This window comes from Marmota monax, unplaced genomic scaffold (assembly GCF_021218885.2).
Source record: "Marmota monax isolate L192 unplaced genomic scaffold, Marmota_monax_Labrador192_F-V1.1 WCK01_AAM20220418_F8-fsc00006, whole genome shotgun sequence".
Taxonomy (NCBI): Eukaryota; Metazoa; Chordata; class Mammalia; order Rodentia; family Sciuridae; genus Marmota; species Marmota monax.
Genome location: NW_026693712.1, coordinates 29,355,942 through 29,365,743, shown reverse-complemented (window position 1 = coordinate 29,365,743; position 9,802 = coordinate 29,355,942).

The window sequence follows — 9,802 nt, the reverse complement described above, 5'->3', positions numbered from 1 at the left end:
CTCTATATCCTCACTAACATTTTGTTGTTGTTATTATTTTGATAATAGCCATTCTACCTGCTCTAAGATGAAATCTAAGGTATTTTTGGTTTTCATTTCTCTGATGACTAGAGATGTTGAACTTTTTTTTTCATACCTATTTGTTGCCATTTGTATTTCCTCTTTTTTGAGAAGTGTCTTTTGGATCATTTGCCCCTTTTTGATTGGACTACTTATTCTTTGATGTTAAGTTTTTCAAGTTCTTTATACATAGTAATTCCAGGTCATATTGAATAGATAGTGAAGTTTTTTTTCCTGTTCTGTAAGTTGTGTCTTCATTCTGGTGATCGCTTTCTTTTCTATGCAGGAGCTTTTTAATTTGTAATTCCATTTAAAATGTAATCCCATTTGTCAATTGTTGCTTTTATTTCCTGAGCTATTGGATTTCTATTCAGGAAATCTTATACTGTGCCAATATCTTGAAGTGTTTCCCTCTAGTCATTTCAAAATTTCAGGTTCTATCTCAAGGTCTTTGATACATTTTGAGTTGATTTATGTACAGGATGAGAGAGAGAGGTCTAATTTTAATCTTCTATAGGTGGGTGTCTAGTTTTCCCAGAATCATTTGTTGAAGAGGCTCTTTTTCTTCAACATACATTTCTGATACTCTTTATCAAGAATCAAATGGTTATATACATATAAGTTCATTTCTGGATTCTCTATTGATTCCATTGGTATGCACACATGTTTTTATGCCAATACTATATTTTTGTTGTTGTTGTTACAATGGCTATATAGTACAGTCTGCAGTCAAGTATTGTGATGCCTCCAACATTGTTCTTTTTGCTCAGAATTATTTTGACTATCTGGGGGTTTTTGTCGTTCTAAATAAATTTTAGGATTCTTTTTATATACTTCTGTAAACAGTGACTTTGATAGTTTAATGGGGATTACACTGAGTGTGTATATGCTTTGGGTAGTATGAGCATTTGAACAATGCTAACTCTCCCAATTTCATGAACATGGGAAGTCTTTACATCTTCTGCTTTCTTCTATTTCTTTTTTTTTTTTTGCCATTGTACAATTTTCATTGAAGAGGTTTTCCATCTCCTTGATGATGTTTGTTCATAGATATATAATTTTTTTGAAAGGGATTGTTTCCTGATTTCCTTTTCAGTGAGTTAATTATTGGTGTATAGAAAAGGTACTGATTTTTGTAGCTGTCATATTTCATGTATGTCAATATGATTCATTTTGTATCATGTTATTTTGATTAATTTGTTCATTAGTTTTTAATGAGTCTTTTGGTAGTCTTTAGGGTCTTTTATATTTATAATCATGTCATCTGCAAATGGGGATAATTTGACTTATTTTCTATTTTTATACTTTTTCTTTACCTTGCCTGATTTCTCTGGATAAAATTTCTCACACTATATACAGTGAAAATGGTAAGAGTGAGCACCCATGTGATTTTAGAGGTCATGCTTTCAGTTTTTTCCACTCAGTGTGAAGTTGGCTATAGATTTGTTACATACAGTTTTTATTATCTTGAGATATGACCCTTCTATCCAGTCTCCTCAGGACTTTTATCATAAAGAGATATAAAACTTTATGAAAGGCTTTTTCTGCATCTATTGAGAAAGTCATGTTGTTTTTGTTTTTGATTCTATTTATATGGTGTATTACATTTATTGGTTTGCGCATATTGAAATATTCTTGCATCCCTAAAATGAAATAAACTTGCCCATGGTGCAAAAACATTTTAATGTGTTAGTTAATTTGATTTGCATTTTTTGTAGGGTGGGTACCAGGGATTGAACTCAGGGCACTCAACCAGTGAGCCACATCCCCAGCCCTATTTCGTATTTTATTTAGAGACAAGGTCTCACTGAGTTGCTTAGTGCCTTGCTTTTGCTGAGGCTGGCTTTAAACTCTCAATTCTCCTGTCTCAGCCTCCCAAGCAGATGGGATTACAGGCCTGCACCACCACATCCAGCTGATTTGCATTGATTTTTTAAGGATTTTTCTATCTATGTTCACAAATGATATTGGTTTGTAGTATTTGTTGTTGTTGTTGTGTTTTTATAGACATGTAATACCAGCTTTATGGAATGAGTTTGGAGGTGTTTCTTTTTCATGGACTATTTGGTGCAGCATTGCCATAAGTTCATTAAAAAGTTTGGTATAATTCAACTGTGAATCCATCTAGTCCAAGGCTTTTCTTTGTTGGGATACATTTTTATTACTCTTTCAATTTCAGTGCTTGTATTGATTTTCTACTAATTTTCTCTTAGTTCAATTTTGGAAGGTCATATGTGTCTAGAAATTTGTCCATTTTGTCTAGATTTTCCATTATTTTGAAATATAATTTTTTCAAAATAGTTTCTAATAATTATCAGGATTTCAGTGATACCTGTTCTAACATACCTCTTTTTTTTTTTGTGGTGCTGGGGATTGAACCCAGGGCCTTGTGAATGGAATGCTCTTTTTTTTTATTGGTTGTTCAAAACATTACAAAGCTCTTGACATATCATATTTCATATATTTGATTCAAGTGGGTTTTGAACTCCCAATTTTACCCCAAATACAGATTGCAGAATCACGTCGGTTACACATCTACATTTTTACATAATGCCCTATTAGTAACTGTTGTATTCTGCTACCTTTCCTATCCTCTACTATCTCCCCTCCCCTCCCCTCCCATCTTCTCTCTCTACCCCATCTACTATAATTCATTTCTCTCCTTGTTTATTTTCCCATTCCCCTCACAACCTCTTATATGTAATTTTGTATAACAATGAGGATCTCCCTCCATTACCATGCAATTTCCCTTTTCTCTCCCTTTCCCTCCCACCTCATGTAGCTGTTTAATGTTAATCTTTTCTTCCTGCTCTTCCTCCCTGCTTTGTTCTTAGTTGCACTCATTATATCAAAGAAGACATGTGGTATTTGTTTTTTAGGGATTGGCTAGCTTCACTAGGCATAATCTGCTCTAGTGCCATCTATTTCCCTGCAAATTCCATGATTTTGTCATTTTTTAGTGCTGTATAATACTCCATTGTGTATAAATGCCACATTTTTTTAATCCATTCATCTATTGAAGGGCATCTGGGTTGGTTCCACAGTCTAGCGATTGTGAATTGTGCTGCTATGAACATCGATGTAGCAGTATCCCTGTAGTACACTCTTTTAAGGTCTTCAGGGAATAGTCCAAGAAGTGCAATAGCTGGGTCAAATGGTGGTTCCATTCCCAGCTTTCCCAGGAATCTCCATACTGCTCTTTCCCAGGAATCTCCATACTGCTTTCCAAATTGGCCGCACCAGTTTGCAGTCCCACCAGCAATGTACAAGTGTACCCTTTTCCCCACATCCTTGCCAGCACTTGTTGTTGTTTGACTTCATAATGGCTGCCAATCTTACTGGAGTGAGATGGTATCTTAGGGTGGTTTTGATTTGCATTTTTCTGACTCCTAGTGATGGTGAGCATTTTTTCATGTACTTGTTGATTGATTGTATGTCCTCCTCTGAGAAGTGTCTGTTCAGGTCTTTGGCCCATTTGTTGATTGGGTTATTTGTTTTCTTATTGTTTAATGTTTTGAGTTCTTTGTATACTCTGGATATTAGGGCTCTATCTGAAGTGTGAGGAGTAAAAATTTGTTCCCATGATGTAGGCTCCCTATTTACCTCTCTTATTGTTTCTCTTGCTGAGAAAAAACTTTTTAGTTTAAGTAAGTCCCATTTGTTGATTCTTGTTATTAACTCTTGTGCTATGGGTGTCCTATTAAGGAATTTGGAGCCCGACCCCACAATATGTAGATCGGAGCCAACTTTTTCTTCTATCAGACGTAGAGTCTCTGATTTGATATCTAGCTCCTTGATCCACTTTGAGTTAACTTTTGTGCATGGCGAGAGGAGGGGATTCAGTTTCATTTTGTTGCATATGGATTTCCAGTTTTCCCAACACCATTTGTTGAAGATGCTATCCTTCCTCCATTGCATACTTTTAGCCCCTTTATCAAATATAAGATAGTTGTAGCTTTGTGGATTAGTCTCTGTGTCCTCTATTCTGTACCATTGGTCCACCCGCCTGTTTTGGTACCAGTACCATGCTGTTTTTGTTATTATTGCTCTGTAATATAGTTTTAAATCCGGTATCGCTATACCACCTGATTCACACTTCCTGCTTAGAATTGCTTTTGCTATTCTGGGTCTTTTATTTTTCCATATGAATTTCATGATTGCTTTATCCATTTCTACAAGAAATGCCGTTGGGATTTTGATTGGCATTGCATTAAACCTATAGAGAACTTTTGGTAATATCGCCATTTTGATGATGTTAGTTCTGCCTATCCATGAACAGGGTATATTTTTCCATCTTCTAAGATCTTCTTCTACTTCTCTTTTTAGGGTTTTGTAGTTTTCATTGTATAAATCCTTCACCTCTTTTGTTAGGTTGATTCCCAAGTATTTTATTTTCTTTGAGGATATTGTGAATGGAATGTTTTTCCTCATTTCCGTTTCAGAAGTTTTGTCGCTGATATACAGAAATGCCTTTGATTTATGCGTGTTGATTTTATATCCTGCCACTTTGCTGAATTCATTTATTAGTTCTAGTAGTTTTTTTGTAGACCCTTTTGGGTCTTCTAGGTATAGAATCATGTCACTGCAAATAGTGATAATTTAAGTTCTTCCTTTCCTATTTTTATGCCTTTAATTTCTTTCGTCTGTCTAATTGCTCTGGCCAGTGTTTCGAGAACTATATTGAATAGAAGTGGTGATAGAGGGCATCCCTGTCTTGTTCCAGATTTTAGGGGGAATGCCTTCAATTTTTCTCCATTGAGAATGATGCTAGCCTGAGGCTTAGCATAGATAGCTTTTACTATGTGGAGGTAAGTTCCTGTTATTCCTAGTTTTTCTAATGTTTTGAACATAAAGGGATGCTGTACTTTGTCGAATGCTTTTTCTGCGTCTATTGAGATGATCATATGGTTCTTATCTTTAAGTCTATTGATGTGGTGAATAACATTTATTGATTTCCGTATATTGAACCATCCTTGCATCCCAGGGATGAATCCTACTTGATCATGGTGCACAATTTTTTGATGTGCCTTTGTATCCGATTCATCAGAATTTTATTGAGGATTTTTGCATCTAGGTTCATCAGAGATATTGGTCTGTAGTTTTCTTTCTTTGACCTGTCTTTGTCTGGTTTCGGAATCAGGGTGATGTTAGCCTCATAGAATGAATTTGGCAGAGCTCCCTCTTTTTCTATTTCCTGAAATAGCTTGAAAAGTATTGGTATTAATTCTTCCTTAAAGGTTTTGTAAAACTCCACTGTATACCCATCCGGTCCTGGGCTTTCCTTGGTTGGAAGTCTTTTGATTGCTTCTTCTATTTCATCTATTGATATTTGTCTGTTTAAGTTGTGAGTATCCTCCTGACTCAGTCTGGGCAAATCATATGACTTAAGGAATTTATTGATGTCTTCACTATCTTCTATTTTATTGGAATATAGGTTTTCAAAATAATTTCTAATTGTCTTCTGTATTTCTGCAGCGTCTGTTGTGATATTGCCTTTTTCATCCCGTATGTTAGTAATTTGAGTTCTGTCTCTTCTTCTCTTCGTTAGCATGGCTAAGGGTCTGTCGATCTTATTTATTTTTTCAAAGAACCAACTTTTAGTTTTGTTAATTTTTTCAATAGTTTCTTTTGTTTCAATTTTGTTGATTTCCGCTCTGATTTTAATTATTTCTTGCTTTCTGCTACATTTGCTGTTGTTTTGCTCTTCCTTTTCTAGGGCTTTGAGATGAAGTGTGAGCTCATTTATTTGTTGGTTTTTCCTTTTTTTGAGGAATGACCTCCAGGCGATGAATTTCCCTCTTAAAACTGCTTTCATTGTGTCCCATAGATTCTGATATGTTGTGTCTGTATTTTCATTTATCTCTAAGATTTTTTTGATTTCCTCCTTTATGTCTTCTGTAACCCATTGATCATTCAGTAACATATTGTTCATTTTCCATGTGATGTAGGATTTTTCCTTCCTTCTTTTATCATTGATTTCCAGTTTCATTCCATTATGATCAGATAAAATGCATGATATTATCTCCACCCCTGTATATTTACTGAGGGTTGCCCTATGGCATAATATATGGTTTATTTTTGAGAAGGATCCATGTGCTGCTGAGAAAAAAGTATATCCACTTGATGGTGGTTGATATATTCTATATATGTCAGTTAAGTCTAGGTTGTTGATTGTGATATTGAGTTCTATAGTTTCTTTATTCAACTTTTATTTGGAGGATCTGTCCAATGGTGAGAGAGGTGTGTTGAAGTCACCCATAATTATTGTGTTGTGGTCTATTTGATTCTTGAACTTGAGGAGAATTTGTTTTATGAACGTCGCAGCACCCTTATTTGGTGCATAAATATTGATAATTGTAATGTCTTGTTGGTGAATGGTTCCTTTTAACAGTATAGATTGTCCTTCCTTATCCCTTTTGATTAACTTAGTCTTGAAGTCGATTTTATTTGATATGAGGATGGCCACCCCTGCTTGCTCATGAGGACCGTGTGCGTGGTATATTTTTCCCAACCTTTCACCTTCAGCCTGTGTATGTCTTTTCCAATCAGATGTGTCTCCTGGAGGCAGCATGTTGTTGGATTTGTTTTTTTAATCCATGTTACCAGCCTATGTCGCTTTATTGGAGAGTTTAAGCCATTAACGTTAGAGTTACTATTGATATATGGTTTGTACTTCCATCCATGTTTGATTATTTATCTTTTTTTTTTTTAATTTAGTTTGTTTCTCCATGATTAGTTTTCCCCCCACCCTCTGTCTTTACTGAGGCACTTCCCACTGATGGTTTTGGTTATTGTTTTTCATTTCTTCCTCGTGTAGTGTTTTACTCAAGATGCTTTGCAATGCTGGTTTTCTGGCTGCAAATTCTTTTAACTTTTGTTTATCATGAAAGATTTTTATTTCATTGTCATACCTGAAGCTTAATTTTCCTGGATACAGAATTCTTGGTTGGCATCCATTGTCTTTCAGTGTTTGAAATACGTTGTTCCAGGATCTTCTCGCTTTCAGCGTCTGTGATGAAAAATCCGTTGTTAACCTTATTGGTTTACCCCTGAATGTAATCTGCCTCCTTTCTCTTGTAGCTTTTAATATTTTCTCTTTGCTCTGTATATTGGCTATCTTCATAACAATGTGTCTTGGCGTTGGTCTACTGTGATTTTGTGTGCTCGGTGTCCTGTATGCATCTACAATTTGTATATCCGTTTCCTTTTTTATTTCTGGAAAGTTTTCTGTAATTATTTCATTCAGCAGGTTACTCATTCCCTTGGTTTGAATCTCTGTACCTTCTTCTATCCCAATGACTCATAGGTTTGTTTTTTTTATGTTATACCATATCTCTTGGATGTTTCTCTCGTGATTTTTAACCAGCCTTTCTGAGTTGGCTAGGCTCTTTTCAAGATGATATATTTTGTCTTCATTATCTGACGTTCTGGCTTCTACTTGCTCCACTCTGTTAGTGATACTCTCAATTGTGTTTTTAATTTGGTTTATCGTTTCCTTCATTTCTAGAATTATTGTTTGATTTTTTTTTTATAATCTCTATCTCCTGATAAAGATGCTTAACTTCTTCTTTTATCTGTTTATGTAATTCATTTTCAAAGTGTTCTTTCACTGTTTGGATTTGCTGTCTTGTCCTCTTTAAGGTTCTATTCCATTTGTCTAAGGTATTCCTTGAGTTCTTTATATGACCATTTTTATGATGACTCTAGGTCCTCCTGAATATATAGGCTGTCATTCATTGTTTGTACCCCTTTTCTTCCTTGCTTTTTTATGCTGCTCATGTTACTTCTTGTTCTGTTTGACTGCTGAGTTACTGTTTAGTCCTATAAATTTATTTGATGCTTGGGAGGAAAGATATTAGAAGGGAAGGGAAGAAGTCACTAAAGAGAATGAGAGTAGGCAGGTAGAATTCAAGGAAGGGGGAATAAGAAAATTAAAAAGACATGAAAAGACAAAAGAAACAAAAACAAAACACACACAAAAAAGTTAGAAAATAAAGAAAGAAAGAAAAAAAATTTTTACAAAAATAATAATGATAATAAAAATAATGAAAATTAAAATTCAAAAAATTTTAATAATAAAAATAAAAAAATTAAAAAAAATTAGAAACATTAAAAAAAGTTAAAGAACAACAACAACAAAAAATTGAAAATGAAAGAAAAAAAAGAAAAAGAAAAAAAATGATAATAATATTAATAATAAATGCAGTCATAGAGTTCGATTAATTTCTCTTCCAGTAGGTGGAGCTGTGCCCACTGGGTCAAGCTTCTCCTCTCATTAAGTGGGAACCAATCACTGTGTAGCAGCTCTTCCTCACAGACTGGGCGGGTCTCCAATCCTGAGTGCCTAGAGCCTTCTCTTGTGTTTCCTCAAGCCAGGCCGCGCTCACCTGTGACGCTCACCACAATGCTGTCTACACGCCAGGTCTGCTGCTCCTGGGAGCCCTGTTGCACTGGTTTCAATGCAGTTATCTCCTCCGCCTGTGACGTCAGTTCTCTGTCAAGGTGGTATCACATGTAAATGGTGACTGTTCGTTCCCTTTGCTGGGTGACCAATGCAACTGGTGGGTCCTGACTGTCTCTCCCAATCCCCGTTTCAATCCTGTGGCCACTGCCTATGAAGGCTCGGTTGGTTTTTACCTCTGAAATTTCCTAAGGGCCAACCAGTTATTTCAGCGGGATTGTTAGTGCTGAGTCACGAGAAGCAGGCGAACCGGAGCTTGGATGCAGCCGATCCGGGCTCGGTGTGTGTGTTCTGAGGGGCCCAGACTGTACACCCCAGATCCACGTCAGCTCAGCATTGCCTAGTGATCCTGAGCAAACAGCATTTATACAGTTTACAGCTCCCTATGCCAGCGCAGTTGAAGAGGTCAGAGACTTGATCTCTCCCCGCCCGCTGTCATGTTAGATCTCCTCAATGATATTCATGTTGCCCTTACAGCTTCCTGGCATAAGCAATTTCTTGGGATTATACAAACTGCTGCTTCTGTTTCCAGTCCAGATTTCTAGAAATTAAACCCTGCCGCCGTCGCCTCTTCCCCGGGGCCACGCTCAGGGGCGCCGCGCTCGTCCGCGACTGTAGCTGTGCCGCCGACCGGTGCCCAGCCCCTGGGGCCCAAGCGGCTGCCGCCGCGGCTCTCCGGCTCCCTCCTCTGAAGCACGGGTCCCCTCGCAGGGACATGCAGAACGACCCCAGAGCAGGCTCTGCCTGAGGGTGCAGTGGCGAACAGGCGACCCAGGCGCTCAAGGCTGCGGTCCAGCCTTTGGAGGACAGGGCTCGGCACGCAGCCCAACTCCAACCTCTAGGTGCAGCTGCCGGACAATGTAGCCATAGCCATCAAGACAGCCGGCAGAAAGCAAATGGCGGCTCCTGCGGAGTGGATTTTCGGCACAGAAACCGCAGCCCAGCCAATGATCCCAATCCACAAACTCTCCCTGTATAAAAAATATTCAAAAAAATAAATAAATAAAAAAGGCGGGGCGCACTGAGCTTTCTTTGCCTAGGGTACTTACAATCCACTGCTGATTACACATTCACCTTTTCTGCCCGGAGCGAAGCGAAAGAAGAAGCAGATGGGAGCAAAGCGCCCGCGGCTCTGGGCGGCAAAGCATCCGGGAGCCAAGCGTCTCTTTTTCGATCTTTTTGTTCTTCCTGCTGCTTGGCAAAGTGGTCCACTACAGATTAATGGTGAAAGGAGCTCTTACACGCTGTGCGAAATCTCGATTAAAGCCGCTGCTCTGAGCA